General features: G+C 36.0%; 1 protein-coding gene and 1 long non-coding RNA gene across 6 annotated transcripts in view; both read right to left on the bottom strand.

Annotated features, from left to right (window-relative positions):
* TMEM117 (transmembrane protein 117) overlaps positions 1-18,552 on the bottom strand; it is a 570,487-nt gene that overhangs the window by 297,571 nt on the left and 254,364 nt on the right. The window lies entirely within an intron of this gene.
* Positions 212-10,782, bottom strand: LOC123567491 (uncharacterized). Its single transcript, XR_006690452.2, has 2 exons — positions 10,411-10,782; positions 212-1,393 (listed from the first exon to the last, which is right to left on the bottom strand). It is a non-coding gene; the product is annotated as an uncharacterized lncRNA (long non-coding RNA).

Genomic DNA, 18,552 nt, shown 5'->3' with positions numbered 1-18,552 from the left:
ACATGGTGAACTTTATCTTATTATTACAGTCAAGCTATGAGTATACAATGCAGGAAAAAAACAGGCAGACAGCACTCTTTTAATTAACGTTGCTTTGATAAATTTTCAGTGACCTTAGTTGGCCTAACAATACACATGCAAATCAGCAGCACCCAAAATTAAGAATAGAAGACAGTCATCGGGAAAATGGTAATTCCTACTAATTTGAAGGTTTTTCTTTTCTTTTTTTTTCTTTTTTGTCAGCGTAGGTAAATCATCCCTTTCTTCTGTCATTTCCTCTTCACAGTATGATTTTACCTTCTCTTGGCACACATCTTCATGGGCACCAGACAATTGCCCAGGTGCTGCTCCAGGCCCCATCTCTATCCTCTCCTTTGAGTTTTCTCTCTCTTCAAGGCCTAAAGTTCCCATTCTACTGACTTTAAGTGACTTCTTTTAAAAGCCTATCTGGATTTTTCTTTGCCACTTCTCCAAGATACTACTTCCCAGACTCCTGCGCATCCTTCACCACTGCCCACGGTGAGCATGTCCCGCAGACCTCTCAGTCCTGATCCATGTTCTACTCATTCTCAACCCTGGTTACGTATTAGATTCACCTGAGACACTTTAAAGAGGCACTATTGCCTAGCCCGCTTCCTAAGAGGTTCTGACTTACTTAAGCTGATGAAAAGCAAATGCATCAGTCTTTTTTTTAAACCTCCCGGTGATGCTAACACACGGTCAGACTGGGGAGTCACTGACATGGCTAAAGCTTCTACACACAGCCCCAGGTAGTCGGGAAGACAATTTGGGGTGTAAGCCACCACACTGAGCCACAAAGGGTCTCAGAAGTCACTACAAAGGACCACTGGAAAGCAGACTATGCAATAGGAATCATGAGCACTGTAAGAATCATAAGCGCTAAAATGACATAAGCAAGTACCTTTGGATAGATAGGAATGATCAAGGCTGGAGCTCATGAAAACAAAACATTTACACTCTCCTGACTTCCAACAAATGGCTGCATTTATTCATTCAGTTGAGTGTTCACTAGATTAATAGTCAGTCTCATTAAGAAGAACCGTGAGCTTCCTGCCATCAGGAGGCATCTAGAGTGTGCTGCGGTGGTCAGCTTTCCACTACATAAATTTTCTCTGCAAGCTCAAGAAAAAATGATGAAACTATCAAAGAACAGTCTGTTTCAGAATCATTTATTTAAAAACCACACAGCATATGATGACACAATTGTATCTTTGGTGACTAACACAACCAGAATTTATTTAAATTAGAGACCTTCTGGCTGCAACAAGCTGTCATCATAAGGTGATGTTCTTGGCACACATTGCATTCAAAGTGGAGCATAAGTAAAAATAATTCCACACAAACTACTTTTGTTCACTTTGGAGTCAGCTTTCTGAAAAAAAAAACAGTAAAACTTGAATTATGAGTACAGATTAGCTAAAATACAGTTTAATATTACTTTAGGTTATTTAGGAACTGGGGGGAAGTCTGTTAACTAATGGCTGCATCGTATTCCCGAATGACACCTGAGAACTGGAAAGTAAAATGCAAGAAATGTGTTTTAAATCCACAGATGCAAATAAACCCACTTGTGACGAAGGGTAACAGGATTTCATTGATTAAAGGGTGTTATAAAAAATAAACTGCATTAAGTTTAAAGAAGTGAAAAAATACCTCTGCATGAAAAGTAGAGGTAAAGAAAAATTGCAATGTGTATTGATTTTAATAAAATAAGATACCATGTAATACTTGAAGAGCTCATCAAAAATACACACACAAAAATCCTTGCTTTCACCAATTCCTACTAAAGTTTTAGGCATCAGCCAATAACATGACATACAATCTCTCTACTTCTTGTCATCTCATAAACATAGTAATATCCAGCCATTCTGAGCTGCCCTTGCTATGTTATATCTCTGAGGTTATTGTACAATTGCTGTTCCCTATGTTCGGAATACCTTCCTTTATCATTTTCAGCAGTCGACCCTTGCTTCTCTTTTAAAATAAAGCTCCAGTATCACTTCCTCTTCTTTCCACCTTTCCCCTGCTTTCTAAAGCTGAAATGGATTTCTACCTCTTCTAAACCATAGTTAATGCAGGTACCTAATAGAATTATTTTGGTTAAATACATGTCATTCTCTTCAAATCAAATTTGGATCATTACTCAATGAGAAAGGGGTTGGCCTCAACATAAAATTATATTATTCCCCATTAGCATATTTGCCTTTTACTTATTTCTTTCTTCTTTTAAAAAGCTTTTTAACCAGGAAAGTTTAAAATTTTCATTTATCTATAAAAGGCATTAAAGATTGGAAGGAAAACGTCACCTGATATTCCATTACTCAGAACAACTGCTACAATTTCCTTCCAGTATATTTTCTGTACTTTTTTTTAATAAAGAAGTCAAGATATGTATCAGGATAAAATGCGGCAGAAGATTTAGAGAGATGATATTAATAGATAATTAGGTAAATAGATCACAATTTACAAAAATAAAATTATTTACAAACAAAACAACTGATAGTCCATATATCTCAATAAATTGGTAACACAAAGATACAGAAAGGAATTTTACTGGTAGGATCTCTTTACTCAAAGAAGCAGGAGGTACTTAAAGGAGAGTCAAATAATATCATTCCGACATATATCATGGCCAAACAAACAATAATGGCTGACCACAAAGACAAAAACACAGATGGTTTCCATGCCAAATATAGATTATATAAAAGAGAAGCTCTAAAGTAAGGGGTAGGTTGTTCTAGAATTACTTTCTTTCTTTCCCCCTCACCGGTCAAAAACAAGACACGGCCTAGTTTCATTCTCAAAACCCCTGACGACTTCAGGATCAAGCTATTGCATATTGCTCACCATAAGCCAATGCAGAGACAAACCCAAGCAGAGGAACTGTGCCAAGGGCATGTCCAGAGCCCCAGGACAGAATGGGCAGACTCTAGGGACAAGATGAATCATGATGCAACTGATTCAACCAATACATCCTGCAAATAGTGAAAGGCACTGCAATAGCTAAAGATCAAAGAGGACAACTGCAACACCTTGAAGAAAATGCTACAATCAAAGAAGAAAAAAAACAGTATGCTATGGATTAGGTAAAGCGTCCATGTGCAAATGGCATCAGAATCGACATTTAAAAGATGAGTCGATATAGCTAAGAAAAGAGAGGTGGGAACATTTCAGGTAGAAGAAACAATACATGCAAAAATAAGGAGGCAAGAGAGATGATGATGAACTCAAGGCACTTAAAATATGCTGAAACTGAAGTCAAAATTAAGGGGTTAGTTGATGGAAAACTAGGGGGTTAGAGTGATGAGCGACAAAAAATAGAAATGTAGGCAGGAACTGATCCTCAAGAGCCAAGTACAAGGAAGAGAGTTTACTCCAGAATCTAAAGGGAGTTTTCAATGATTCTAAGTTTGGATGCCAAAACAAAAATACGGTTTGTGTTTTATTAACACTCAGCTGACAACAACATGGAGATTCATAAGGTTACAATGAGATGAAATTAGATCAGTCAGTAAGCTACTGCAGAGAGTCAAGGAAAGGCAAGGGCCTGACTAACGAACTAGCAGCAGTGATGAAGAGGTGGGGACACAGTTAAAGTCTTTTAAGGGATGAGAACCGATAGAATTTGTAGGATGAGGTGGTAAGAAAAAGGATGGGGTTAAAAGAAATTCAGTATCTCTGCTTCAACAATTGGTGAACCAGTGGTGCTGCCATGCACCAAATTAGCAAATACAGGAAGTGAGGAAGGTTTGAAAAGAGGAGATACATTCAATTTTGGAAAAGTTGAGTTTTACATGCCTGTGGAACACAAGGACATGCCCAGTAAGTAGTTGATATACTAGTCTGCACTGGGATCGAGAGAAAGATACAAGAATATTCAGGCTAGAAGTGCAGTTTGCAGTTTGTAATTTTTAAAGTAGGTGAAATTCCACAGAGAGAAGAAAAGGAAATTGAGGCCACAATCTGAGATTGAGAGAAAGATACAAGAATATTCAGGCTAGAAGTGCAGTTTGCAGTTTGTAGTTTTAATAGTAGGTGAAATTCTACAGAGAGAAGAAAAGGAAATTAAGGCCATAATCTCAGCAAAACCAACCTCAAAGGAATTGGAAGAGGAAAAAGAACCCACGCTGTTTAAAGAGAAGGCAGCTTCAGAGAAATGAGAACAAGTTAGGAGAGTATTGTAAAGCGATATAACAAAGAATACAAAAAAACATAATATAATGAGAAATTCAAGAAATGAAATGATTGGCAGCGTGAAATGCTCAAATAAAGTGAGATAATTAAGAATTGAAATATATCTGTTAAATTTAACATGTAGATGATTATTGACTTCAGCAAGAACATTTTCAGTGATTGAGAAGAGAAAAATACTAATGTGCAGTCAGTTGGGTCATATAGAGGAAGAAAGGAGATAAAGACCATAACTGTAGCCACTTATTTTAATGTGAAGCTTGGCTGGAAAGGGACAGATACACCATGACTAGGCAACATAGGCTTAAGCAATGAGAAAAACACAATCGTGTTTCTAGTAGATGAAATTGATCCAGAAGGCACTTTATCATGTATGAGGGCTAGTTTTGTAAAGACTTGATTTCTCTACTTGACTCTAAGTTTCTTGAGTTTCTTGAGTGCAGAGTCACTAGCCCAGGCATAGTACACATAGTAGCTGTTCCATAAATGCTACTTAATCAAAGAGTAAATGAATGAGTCGATCAATCAGAAAGAATATGAAAAATATTCATAATATGATGAATGAAAACAGGCTTGAAAATTGTAGAAACAGCCTGATGTCACAAAATAAAACTATGGTGGAAACATGCACATCTGGTTTTTCATTCAAATAATAGCAAAAATAACAAGTTATATGACTTCAGTTAAAAAAAAACCTATAATATTTGAGTCTTAGATTCTTTATCTGCAAATAAGAAAGTCAGAGTTGATCAGGAATGGCATAGACGGTTTTGACTCATCCTCAACTCTGATAGGTTGGTCATAGCTTCCTGAAACAGACTGCAGAGAATTCTGCAGCTCTGTCTTTATTCAATAGAGAATCTTAAAGAATTGGCAATGTCTGCCATGTATGCAGAAGGAGGAACAGATGATGCATATGCTACATATTTGCCAATCCTGAAATAGTTCATGTATACAGCTCTTAAAGATAAAAAATTATATATGATTTATGGTCTTTTTCTGAAAATTCATTCATAATTAAGTTTTTCAAGATATTCTACAGTAAATTGGATTTACAACTAAAGAGATATTTTATTCATAGCCTGTAACTTAAAAAAAAAAAAAACCACCAAACTAGAATGTCTAGAATAGAGTCCACATACAGGAAATGTGGAAGTAGTAGCATTTTTATAGGAAACAGTAGTGTTTGTTCTATTAGCTAAATGCACAGAAGAATAATGTGTTCTCCCACCCTCACTCCTTCTACTTCTACTAATACTTATGTGGTGACTTTTCAGCATCCCTGATGCTCAGTGAGATTCTTTTCTCTCAGAAGTTTGTCTTGATGGAGGTTGGTGGTAAGTATGATTAACCTCACTGACTAGATGGAGAAAACAAAGCACAGAGACAATAAATTACTTTTTCAGAGGCTACTGAGCAAACTAGAATGGATGTGGAAATCTTTCTTTGGCCAAGCAGATGGAAGGCTTGATTTAGACATTTCCTCAGCCGTCCCAGAGCGGTACAGAAAAAGGTTCTCTTGAGATCTGGGTTCAGTACCCCTGAGTTTTACCATTTGTCCAATACCAAGCTAAAATACAGTCCTAACTGCAGAGGCAAGTGCCTTAATTTTACTGTAGATCTAGTTATAAAATAGTTTTGTTTCCATAGCCATTCACTCATTGCTGGTTGCCATTATGAACAGGCACAAGATGGATATAAAGGAGTAAAAAGTTGTCATTTCTTTAAAATAAAAATTTAAACTTATTTAAATTTGGTACAAATGATTAGTGGAACAGGTAAAGAAACAGATGAAGTAAACTATCCCTTTTAAATTCAATTTAGTGGATGTGCTCATCAAATGTCAACAGATCTGTGGAAGTATAAACTGTTGAGAAGATTTTACTCATTTTACAAAAAGTGTCAGAATGAAAAATAAGCAAACAAAGTTACAGATGAAAATAAACAAACATACAAAGGGTTTATTTGGTCTATAGAAGCCAGGTCAGACACTGGTGGCTCTTTTGCTATGTTATTCAGTTGGTTCAGTGCAGGACATGAGCAACTTTTAAAAGCCCTATTCCACAATGACTGCATACTACTTTTCCAGAATATGAAAACAAAAAGTTTTGTGGATATAATTCTTGCCATCTGTCCACAAAGAAAACAAAGTTGTTTTCCGAAAAGTTGATTTGAAAATTGTACATTTCAAAATGATCATGAAAGGAGTAAAATAATGTTTCTTGTGGAAGAAATGTTATGTAAATTCATAATTGGAAGGTGATAAATATTCTTCATTAGAAATAGTTGAAAAATTAAAAATTCAGTCTGTGCTGTTTACCCTTCACCACTATATGTTAATTTTTAATATTAAAATTATGTTTCCTATCTCCATGTCAACTCACATTAAAATACAGTGACACAGTGAATGAGTCTTTAATTGAATGTGACAATGCTCTCAAACCACTGTGCAGTAAAGCAAGAAGAGTCTAGGTTCTAAGTGAATTTTTATTTCTCTTCTAAAAAAGTAGATAATGTAAACCTGAGACTAATTTTTCCCCTCTTTTGACGCTGGTCACAAATAAATGTTTCTTAAAAGGGAATGTGTTAATTGGACAAATACATATGGAGTTATTTTTAACACTGTGAGCCCTGGAGCCAAGGAGGCTAGGTTCAAATCCTTGCCCCACATCTTACCAACCCTGGGAAGTAAGAGAAAGTTAATTTTTAATTTCAATTTTCTTAGTTTTACAGTAGAAATTGGTGACAGTTTATATATAAGGTTATTTTAAGAACTAAGTGAGATAATTTATTATAAAGCACTTAAACTTTGTACCTGACCCCTAGTAAGTTGAGTATTGTTGTTTGTTTTTAAAATTATACCATCATCAACTTTACTGATGGAGAGCCAAATAATCATTCATCCTGACTGCCATCTGAAGGATGACCTCTTATGAATGCAATGTTAGTAGTATAATAGCAATAAAAGAGAAAAGAGATTCAAAAATAATAAAGTACTTTATAAACTGTTTTACATAGGAAATATATGTATACATTTCCATGAAAGAAACTAAGCTCAAAAATGAGATAAGAAATGTTCAATGTACTATTCACTATAATTGGAATTCATTTTTTATTCCACATGTGAAACACTCAATATCCGTAACTCTGTGGTATCAATTATTAATTCAGATTATGTAATCTATAGAAGAATTTTCCCATGATTCAAATGTATGCTCCCAGATATGTAATTTTGTTTAATTTTTTATTAAAAATTGACAAATTATATTTGTATACATTTATGGAGTAGAAAGTGATGTTATGAATTCATGTATACAATACATTTTCATTAAATATAGTTACTATACTGTGCAATAGATCTCAAAAATTTATTTCTCCTGTTTAACTGAAACTTAATGCTGTTTGTACCAATAGGCACCCAGATATATAACTGTCATTCAAAGTAACAACAATATGTAATTGTCACTCAAAGCAAAAGACCAACTGTAACAGCTAAAATATATTTTTTAATTGGAGTTCAATTTTTTAAAACTTTAGATTCCATCCCTTATATTTGTGTGTGACCTCAAGCAAGTTACTCAGCCTTGTTGAAAACTCTGCCTGCTTTCATATATTTAAATAGAAATAATAGACAAGGTTTTCGGTTCACCAAGCTCCTCTTTCAGACTGGAGCTGGGAAGTCATTATGCCATCCTAACAGCAAGTAAACAAAGGTGAACACGCCAAGAAATCAACAACTTTTCTTGGATTTGTCAGAGAAGTGCAAGCAGCTGCCCCCAAAACTGGAAAGACAGACAGGTGAATACAGAAAATTGCAACTTAATAGAGAAGAAACCGTTAAGTAGAAACCTCTAAGGGAACCAGTGCCAGGACAGAAAAACCTGAACTGTAATTGATAAATTGCTAGAGGCTCAGTGTGGACACATCTGAGAGTTAAAATCTCCACAGGGACCAAGTAATAGGAAGGTCCCAAAATTTAGAAGTTTTACTTCCTGAAACTTTACCAGGGTCTCAGAGTGAAAATTGCTTTAAAATGCCCTTATACTTTCAGCAGGGGAAAACACTCCTTTTGGAATATGACAGAGCACTCTGCTCTTCACAAGACCTGCCCTCAAGAGAAACTGTTTTATGATGCCTAACCTTATTGGGATTTGATCAGAGCCTATCTGACCCAGGGAAGGCAAATACCCAACTCTAGACCCCTCCACCCATCCTGTCCCACCCAGGGGCCAGGAGGTTGGTAAAGGAGACTAAAAAGCACTTTTCAAGTTCACAGTCCAAGGGCTAAAAACACTGAGACCTAACCATAGGACTATAGAACATTTCTACTCTTCCCACACCTTACCACCACATTAGTAAAGGTCGATTTACTGCAGTTTCTCTTATCCAATGCATGATTACCAGGTATATTAAAAAGCAAAAAAACACACTTTGAAGAAATGAAAAAGCATCAGAATCAGAGCCAAATATGGCAGGAATGTTGGAATTATCAAACCAGAAATTTTCTTTAAGAACTCTGATTAATATGCTAAAGATTCTAATAGAGAAAGTAGACAACATGCAAGAATGAATGTGTAATGTAAGCAGAGAGATAGAAATAATTTTAAAATTCTAGAGATCAAAAACAGTGTAACAGAAATAAAGACTCCCTGTGATAAGCTCCTTAGTAAACTAGGAACACCTGAGGCAAGACTCTCTGGCCTTGAGGCTATGTCAATAGAAACTTACCATATTGAAAATCAAAGGGAAAAAAGACTGGAAAAAAAATCGAACAGAACATCCAAAATCTATGGAGCAGCTATAAAAGGTATAATGTAAGCTTAGTGGGACTACCAGAAAGAGAAAGAGAGAAAGGAACAGAAGAAATATATGAAGCAATAATGATGGAGAATTTTCCCAAATTAATGTCAGACACCAAACCACAGATCCAGGAAGCTCAGAAAACACCAAGCAGGATCAATGCCAAAAAGCTACACTTAAGCATATCATATTCAGACTACAGAAAATACATTTTTTAAAAATCTTGAAAGAACCCAGAGGAAAAAATTACCTTACCTACAGAGGTGTAAAGATAAGAATTACATCTAACTTCTCAGAAGCCATACAGCAAGAAGAGAGTGGAGTGAAATGTTAAAAGCATTGCGAGAGAAAAAGTAACACCAATCTAGAATTCTGTACCCTGCAAAGTTATTCTTCAAAAGTGAATGAGAATAAAGACATTCACAGACGAACAAAAATTGAGGGAATTTGTTGCCAGTAGACCTGCCTTGCAAGAAATGTTAAAAGTTGTTCTTCAGACAGAAGAAAAAGTATATAGGTCAGAACTCAGAATCACAAAAAGGAAAAGTGTTGGAGAAGGAAAATAAGTTAAGGAAAAATGGAGACAATAATACCAGTCACAGGGCCTTTGTGGGACTTAAATACGTTTAAATAAATAAGGTAATTTACTAACTCACCAAACAAGCCAATGGTAGGTGCTCAATAAATATTTATGACAGAAAAAAAAAAACCCTAATTACCAGTTGACTGAAATATTTAAGCCTGATATAATTTTGATTGATCAGATTGTGTATGCTGAAGATATTTGTTTAAAAAATAAAAGGAAGGAGGAATGGAGAGAGAAAAAAGAAGAATGGAGAGATGAAGGGAGGGAGGAAACCCAAAGCTATAATTTAAATGACCTTATATTCCTGTTATAGTTAATATACTAATTAATCATTCTACTTTATAGCAACAATATTTACACTCAGTTCCAAATACGTTTTCCAGGATAGCTTCCATTTAACAGCAGCTGCTGAAATAGTAGTAACGAGTGATCATTTACAAACTGTTAACTCCATATCTTGCTTATAATGACCACTGCTCCTCTCTCTTGCTTTCCAGAAGTGCCAATTTCACTCTTCTTATTAGAGTTTATACTGTAAAGTTTTAATTCAGGGGTTTCTTGGTTCACAATTAAATTGCGATAATGAACATTACATCGTTCTCTTCAACTATGACATGAAAGTTAGTGAGAAAAAAACAGGAACAAAATTCAATTATCTATATGTTTTAAAAGTGCTTGAGGGGAAAATCTAGTGAAGACTAGATAAAAAGTCAAAGATGAGATATCGTAGCTGCTCAAGAGAAAAGAAAAATGATGGTACTGATTCAGCCATATGACTTTCCCACAAAGAATACAGGTTTAACATTTGTCACCTCATAGTTGTGTGGATTCCAGTAGCAGGTGCTGGGATCCATCAGCATGCCAAGTAACAGGACTGCATCCATGAGAAGCCAATCACAGTAAATGATGAAATCTGCCCCCAAAAGGCTAAACATTAAAAAGGAATGAGAAGAACTGAAAAAATAATAGAGGAGAAATATGAAGCAAAGTTAATGAGACAGATTGCCACAAACATCATCAAAAGAAAGTCAGGAATTACACACATAAGTAGAAATATAACATAGGAAATATGTACAACCTACTAAACGCAATGGTTAGAAATTGAACCTACAAAGATTTACCTCAAAGTTCAGCAGGGCATTCTGTGGTGCTTCTTGCTCCCCAGAGTAATGGTACTGATTAACAACTTCTTCCCTCAGACTTCATTACCATATCATGTAATGAAGGACCTTAATAGTTAACTGGCAAAATGTGTTGTCCATAAGTTACAGGAAAAATTCCTCTAAAAAAAAAGATATGGAGTTATGCTGAGAAATGTGCAGAAGAAAGAAGACCTCATAAAATAATATAAAGCAAGTGATCATAAAAATGCCTCTCTCCTTAACTCTATAAAATGAAAATTTTCCTTTGTATTAGTCTATTCTCACACTGCTAATAAAGACATACCCAGGACTGGGTAGTTTATAAAGGAAAGAGGTTTAATTGACATCCAGTTCAGCAGGGCTGGGGAGGCCTCAGGAAACTTACAATCATGGCAGAAGGGGAAGCAAACATGTCCTTCTTCACATGGCAGTGACAAGGAAAAGTACAGAGCAAAGGAGGGAAAAAATCTCCTTATAAAACCATCAGATCTCATGAGAAGTCACTCACTATCAAAAGAACAGCATGGAGGTAACCACCCCCATGACTCAACTATCTCCCACCGGGTCCCTCCCACAACAAGTGGAGATTATGGAAACTATAGTTTAAGATGAGATTTGGGTGGGGACACAACCAAACTATATCATCCGCTTATCCAAAATATTTACAATGCCAACCAAAAAATACAAGGAACCTAAGACCAAAAAAAAAAAAAAAAAAAAAAAAAAAAAAAGGTGTTTGTACTATTTCTGAAACCTTTTGTTTGTACTGTATATTAGGGCTTGGAGGATAGGAGCTCAAATGAAAAAGTATTCAGAAATGGTGAGAGAAAGGTAAGAGAACAAATGGAAGAAAAAGGAGAGGCAGAAATAGTATTACAGAGACAAAGAGAAAGAAAGCCAGAGACAGACATTTAGAGAGATGGATAGAGGTAGAGAGAGAGAGAGAGAGAGAATGAAAGAATGACTTACTGAGGGGAAAAAAAAGAACTGCAAGAAATCACCTAACTCACTTCTCCACATTCAGGCCTCTTCATACCTACATGGGTTAGACAGAAGAAAATATATCTTTTTTGATCTATAGATGAACAGATTTGGGGAGTTTAATGAATAAACTATTCAAGATAGCCGATTCCCTTAATGTGGGAAATGTTCCTTACAGCAAGCATAAATCCTACATGCTTTGCTGTGCTTTCTTCTCACTATTAATGGAGGATAGTCTAAGCCTATCCTCTAGGAAATAATTTTTCTTTCTTATATCTCCCTTCAGGCTTTTTCTTCTCCTGGCTGAATAATTGTTCCTTTTCCCATTCTTCATTATTCTAATTTTTAAACTTTTAATTATCTTTATGGGTTTCCTGAGTATCCTCCACAAATTCCCCCAAGCCCACCTCAAAGTGATCTAATAACAAGAACCACATGAAAGTGTATAGATCAGTTTATGAGGCTTGTAGAAAATAAAGCAGTTACATAGGCCCTATTTCCTTTGACCATAACAATCTTCCCTTAATATAGACATTACAGTTACCCTTGCTGTATCGAAAAGAAAAAGGCAGGCAGGGATTAAACACCTTAGATATTGCTAGACAGAGAGAGGAGGACAGCTCAGGAACACAAGTGCAGAGGCAGCCATTCCGTCTGGTGTAGGGAGGAGAGTAGAAGAACGTAAGACAGAAACAGAAAATGACAGCTGGTCTCTGAGGGGGTTTGCATGCTATGCAAAAATTTTTTTCAGCTGATCCATTGGGCAATGGATGTTTTAAGTAATCTAGTGAAAGACTAGCCTTGTTTTAATGGACAGCTGCTCTTCCCACAGTACGTAGTATGATGTGGAACAGGTGGGAGAGGCTTATGCCCAACAAGCTATAAGGATATCAGGAGTCCCCTGCAGTAAACCAGGTGAGAGGTGATGAGTCCCAAACTAAGGCAAAAACTATAACGACTGAAGATTTGGACCCACATTCAGGGAACATTAATGGACAGAGGAAGGAGAGTCCATGAAAGAGACTGCAAGTAGCCAAAGAAGGAGAAAGAGCAGATCAGGAGAGTGACATCAAGGCAAATAGCACTGCCATGGTCTCAGTGTTTGTATCACACTTCAAGACACCATCACCAACCTATTATGTTGATTAGGTTTCAACATATGAATATGTTTAAGCATATGTATTATACATATAATAACATATGTATTAAGCATATGTTCAACATATTCATATGTTGAAATCTAATCTCTAATTTGGTGGGATTAGGAGGTGGAGCCTTTGGAATCTAATTCAGAGTTCTCCTGAATGGGATTAGTGCTCGTCTAAAAGAGTCCCCAGAGAGCTGCCTTTTCCTTTTACTATGTAAGGATGCAGCAAGAAGACATCTTCTAGGAACCAGAAGATGGTCCTCAACAGGCACTGAATCTGCAGGTACCTTGACCTTGAACTTCACACCACCAGAACTGTGAGAAATAAATTTCTATTGTTTATAATCCGCCCAGTGTGTCATAATTTATTACAGCAAAATACTGCAATGGACCAAGACAAGCACCAAACTGATGGTTGGATGAGCAGTAGCACAGAGGCTGCAAAGACACTCCAGACCTGGTGTTTAGCAGGTCACCAATAACGGCTCTAAAGTGAGCACTTTTATTAAGCACCGGAGATGCAGAAGAAAACCTGCAGTGCATTGAGAAGTAAATACTGAGTGATAGAAACTATTATTTCTAGAAGTTTTATGGAGATGATGAGAAATGAATTAAAGCAATAACTTGAGGAAAATTTAAGAGGCAGAGGAGTTTTGCTTTGGGGGATGTTATAGACAAAAGAGAATAAGCACAATATGAGCAAAGTATCATCAAGCATTATATTTTATGGGTGAAAACATATCATCACTTGGCAATGAGTAAGCTTTAGCTAAAAATAGAATGAACCTGGCATTAAATATTCCCATGATATGAAGTATTAGGCATTAACGTGTGCAGTAAATCTGAGAGACAATTAGGATGTTTAATGGAATTTATTGGTCTCTGCATACATAGATATCTATATACATTCCAAACTCTCTGCTAGTACTGTCCATAAAAAAAGACCAGTATTCCAAATGAAAAGAATAAATCTCAATTCTTTTATATATATAATGTCACTTTGTATCACTGTCCCACATATTAATAAATAACAGAATGCTAGTGATTCCCATCTGGCACGTTTATGGGGCATATTAATAACCCATGTTTTTAGTTTTTAGCTTCAGCATTACTTTCAGTACACTACATAATATAAACATACCTAGAACCATGTCTAGCCCATTATAGAGGATAAATGAATTGTATTAAACTTTGTCATTATTTTTGGAGTCCTGCTATGTCTGATTCCTTTGCTCAAAAAGAATCATTCTAATTTTAATACAATTTGAAGTACCCCCAAAGGCTTTTTTTAGTCTGGTATTACTGTTCCTCTGCAATCTGTAACTAGCATTCCCACTAAAGCAATATCAGGTCATCATTCTTAATGCCCCCACCACCACATGGCTTGCTCAGCTACCAATTTGCTATAGCTTCTAGGCTCATTTTAGCCTTTTTACTAATATCCCACTTGTTTTGGTGGGCTTCTCAAAGTGTTCCTCCATCTACATATGGCAAAATAATATTCTGTTTCTTATTCTGTTTATTTCTCATGATCCTCCTCATTAGTAGCATTTGATATTGAAATTCTAAACTTTAGATGTTGAAGTCATGGTTTATGCAGTTCTAAGCCAGGACTCCACCCAATTTGCTGACGCATTCAGGCTTCATCTAGAATATTTCTAGTTTTATCACTTTATTATATCAGGTTCTTTATATTTTATCTGAAAACAAGGTTGTACTGCTAAACCAAAAGTTTGAAAAACAAAACAAAAAGTTTTAAAGTTTTAGACACCCTACTATATCACTATTTTTTTTTTAAAAAGTAACTAAACTTCCACATATACCCAAGTATTTTCACCATCTTACAGAAAAGTGTTAAAAGTAGAGTGTTACTATTAATTTCTTCAAGCAAGTTCATTGTGGCATACCATTTAAGGCATGAAAATCAAAACAGCACAGGGATCTGCAAAGGGCAAAGGTCACCTGCCAGAAATCTATTCAAGTATTTTCATGGAATAATTGTTTTTTAAAAAATAAGAAAAGAAAAATGCTGATACCAAGAAAAGGCTGAGGTTGCAAAGCACAGAGGTTGCTAGTTTGTTAAAGAATAATTAGCTGTTGTTCTACTTCAGATCACTTCAGAAAAGTGGAAATAACTTCAGGTTGACTTTTTTTTTTTTTTTAAGATAGTCTGAGGTTGGCTTTGTTGGTAATCAAATAATAACAGCAGACTTCTAAGCAGATGGATAAGAACCAGATGTCAAAAGCAAATTAACATATCATGAGACTGCTCCATACCCTGAACAGTTGAAAGACACCCCATAAGATTATGAGCTGGCCCTTTGCCAGACATACCTGAGGCAAGAGACATCTGCCATGAGATCAAGAAATGACACGAGGGAACCACTATAAGGAAACAAGAAAAGATAAACGTATCTATTCTATCACTCCTTTGAAAGCAGTATCTCTCAGATATATGTTCAATATTACTTGGAGAAACTGAATAAGACCTACTCCTTTCAGAATTTTTTTTTTTTTTTTTTTTTTTTTTGAGATGGTGTCTCACTCTGTCGCCCAGGCTGGAGTACAGTGATGCGATCTCGGTTCACTGCAAGCTCCACCTCCTAGGTTCACACCATTCTCCTGCCTCAGCCTCCCGAGTAGCTGGAACTGTAGGCGCCCGCCACCACGCCCGGCTAATTTTTTGTATTTTTAGTAGAGACAAAGTTTCACCATGTTAGCCAGGATGGTCTTGATCTCATGACCTTGTGATCTGCCTGCCTTGGCCTTCCAAACTGCTGGGATTACAGGCGTGAGGCACTGCACCTAGCCATCCTTTCAGAAATTTTAAGTCAAAACAAGAACAGCTAACACAGATTTTGAGTGTCACCAATGAGCCCAGCTGGCTATTTCTCAAGAAAGTTATGATAGTACAGGATCTGGCTCCCAGCCTTCAAGACTCAAAAATCTGACTTTGGTAGAAGTCAAAGAAGGGGTTCAGCCCTTAGGGATATACCCACAGTAGACTGATGTAACACACAGAATACTAATGGCCATATTTTAAAAGAAAAATGTAAACATCACCAGAACCAAAGCCCTCATATTTGCTTGACTCTGGTATTCTTTCCCAATAGGCAGACACATCGAAGAATCCAAATTATGATCAGAAACTTGTAGAGTTAGCATGGTCTCAGAGAAAAAAGGGCATTTGTGAGATGATTTAAGTCTGTAATAATAGGCAAAAATGCCTACTGTCTCTGTCTTCAAAGGAGAGGTGTTCTGGGCAATGGAGAATAGTATCACCGGCAGCCTCTCTCCTGGACAATGCTCAGCCACATCATGCCATCACTGGCCTCTACGACTGTAAGACCTCTGAGGGATCAGGGATATTGCCTGTCTTGTTCATCACTATAGCCTCTGGCACCCAGAAGGCATTCAATATATATTTGTTTGGCTGAATGAATTCAACTCATCTTTTTCTATGTTTGCAATGTTGACCAATGCATATTCCATTTTCAAATATGTTAATGTTCAATCCAGTTACTATAGACCCTATTGACTCTGGGGTCATTTTATCCGAAAGCTGACCTTATCCATCTCTGTTCTAACTTATTAAATTGTACTCTTAGAAGAGTCACCCTATATTCCTATTTCAGAATTTATTAGGGATGCATATCTGAACTGTCTCCAAGCACCAGCAACACTCATTTTGACCTATTCCAGATTACTGTATTTCTAATTGGTGTAACTCCAACTTGGCCACTGATGAAGATTTGGAAGCTATTATATCTTTGAGTCATGAAAATGAATACCTAACCTGAAAATAAGTGACAACTTGAACTGAGTCTTTTCTTCTCTCTCTCCTATTCATCTTCTGGACTTTTTCTCTGCAACTTTCTCTTGAATCTAAAGGCCTACTTTCATTTTTTCTTCCCACTTCTGTACTGATACAAACTCACTGTCCAGCCTCCATTCCACTAAACTAATACAAATCCTCCATTTCTTTCCCCACTTTGCTACTTACTTCCCAGTGGTCCCATCAAATTTCTATTTGCAGAAATTTAGATTTCTATTCAAATCCATTCTCAACATAAGCTTCATGCAAAATGGCTTCCCAATCCTACTCATTGAATGAATTTACTTATTTTTCTCAAAGTTTTTGCCAAAAACTCATCTGTTTTGGTGATTCCACATACAAAAAGCCAAAAAGAATTAAGAATATTAAATTTAATAAAGTAAATAAAAATGTTAACAAGTGTTAATGCTTCAGGATCAGACTTTCACTAAACTGCTAGTATATGTTTGTGCAATATGCATTGTACATGGGTCATGTACATATACAGCATAGACAAATGTCCTTTCCCTTACAGTGCCTTTCACTACAGAAGCAGCAAGAACAAGTTGTAGTGATATGATGCATCTTTTTAATGCTCAGACGATATTGTTTTGCCCTGATTCAACCCCCGACAAAAAATGTTGACCAACATGGCAATATCTTAGCTAATTAGTCTTGTAGGATCACATTACCAATGTAAAAATATGATAGTACATATGTATTACACAATGTCAAATACTTTCAGACAAACACATTTACTAGTTATTTATAAACTAGAAAAAGTGTCTAACAAAGTACTTGGCACACAGTATGAACTTACATTTTAATTTCTCTTTCTCCTCTTTAGTTGAGTATTCCCCCTACACATACACTAACACATACGCAAGTTATTTCCCTAATTTGATCTATTCATTAGTTAATAATGAGTGAATTTTTAGAAATATCGACTTGGATGCCCAGAGTGGATTTTCTTAGTGATAATGGAATTCCTATCTTCATATTAGGAAGGGGAAGAATTAAATATTGGACATGAAAGACAAGATTTAAGGGGATATTCGTGTCGATTGATTTACGCGTTTTTATCAACCATCTGGACTTGGTCCATGTGTTAGAGATGTCAAAGGTAATTTTTTACTACTTTTCACTAATGCATTTCTTTCATCACTCCTTCTGAGTCTTTCAATATAATCAGAAAGCCAGCCAAAATAAAAATTTAGGAACCATTACTATTAATAAATGCAAGCTCCTGGGTAAAGTGTCAAAACATTTCCAAAGGGCTAGACTTTAACCTCCGATTCATTCCACTCACTTCTGTCCAATTACCAAATGCATGCCGCTCTAACCAAAGTGCACATTTTTTAAGTTTGACATTGACATGCACCACACAGAGATCAGAACTGGGCAGAAGCCCATGACTTCCTATGATTTATATTCTGTCACTGGAGCTAATGCATAGTGAATGGTTCAAAATTCTCTTCCCTTTCTTCACCCCTTTAAATTGAACCAAGCATAGGCACAATATTAATTTTAAAGTTAACTTACTCTAATTGAATGGCAATGCTTTATTATGGTCATGTATCAAACAAGGCCATAATACATCATAAGGGACATGGCTAAAGTAGATTCTTCCATGCTTTGCTTTTCATTCTGCTTAATTTTTCATATACTATCTCTTTAAATACTATTAGTTGATTAATATACTCTGTTAGTACATTAACAATATTAAATCATCCCTGTATAAGCCACATCAATACTAAATCATGCACAATGATACGCAAACCAGTTCATATTTCTTTAAACAGAAGAATTCTTAAGCCACCGAAACACACAGCTAAAGAAATCTTAAGTGGTCATCCAGTCTATCCGCCTT

The sequence above is a fragment of the Macaca fascicularis genome, chromosome 11 (assembly GCF_037993035.2).
Source record: "Macaca fascicularis isolate 582-1 chromosome 11, T2T-MFA8v1.1".
Classification (NCBI taxonomy): Eukaryota; Metazoa; Chordata; class Mammalia; order Primates; family Cercopithecidae; genus Macaca; species Macaca fascicularis.
The sequence above is the reverse complement of the archived record's forward strand: the minus strand, read 5'-3'. Positions and strand labels throughout refer to the sequence as shown.